Below are 638 nucleotides of genomic sequence, written 5' to 3'. Positions count from 1 at the left end.
GACGGGAGCGGCAGGCGGAGCGAGGATGCGGCGCCCCGGCTCCCCACGTGTCTGCGCCGCGGGCCGGCTGGCGCGCTGTGTGACCTCGGCTCCTGCGGCCCTGGCCCCTGCAGGGAGGAGGAAACTGCGCAGGTCGGGCCAGGCAAGAACTTTACCTCCTGGGAGATCCGGTTCTGGGGAAACGAAACCAATTGCGGGAGGGCCCTCGAAGATCCCTTAGGTAGACCAACCTGGAGGCCCCGCGTTTGTGGTCGGTGCCTGTATTTACCATAATTGCACCTTTCATGCAGTTGCTACGCAACGACGCGGTGAGAGCTGACAGGGGGCCGGGTAGCGCTGTGCTGGGCCTGGGGAAGGCGGCGGTGATTCAGGCGGACGCACTCCCTTCCCTCAGGAAGCTTGCTTTTTGAAAGGGTGGACAAACGTTGCAGCTGTTTGAATAACAATAGTGAAAAGTGCAGCGTTGAAGTTGGGATGGTTGGGAGCACACAGAATGGGTCTTGGCCCAATCTGGGAGGTTCAGGGGAGGCTTTTCTGAGGCCTTGTGATACCAAGTTCAGTGTGTGACGGGCAGAGAATGCGGGAAGGTTACACCATATGAGATTGACTGGTGAGGTCATTTGTATTTTATTAAGATA

General features: G+C 58.5%; 1 protein-coding gene across 1 annotated transcript in view; it reads left to right on the top strand.

The window, feature by feature from the left end:
- LOC103609323 (eukaryotic translation elongation factor 1 epsilon-1-like) overlaps window positions 1-638 on the top strand; it is a gene marked incomplete at its 3' end in the record, with an annotated part of 5,618 nt that overhangs the window by 475 nt on the left and 4,505 nt on the right. The window lies entirely within an intron of this gene.

The sequence above is a fragment of the Galeopterus variegatus genome, unplaced genomic scaffold (assembly GCF_000696425.1).
Source record: "Galeopterus variegatus unplaced genomic scaffold, G_variegatus-3.0.2 Scaffold9477, whole genome shotgun sequence".
Classification (NCBI taxonomy): Eukaryota; Metazoa; Chordata; class Mammalia; order Dermoptera; family Cynocephalidae; genus Galeopterus; species Galeopterus variegatus.
The sequence above is the reverse complement of the archived record's forward strand: the minus strand, read 5'-3'. Positions and strand labels throughout refer to the sequence as shown.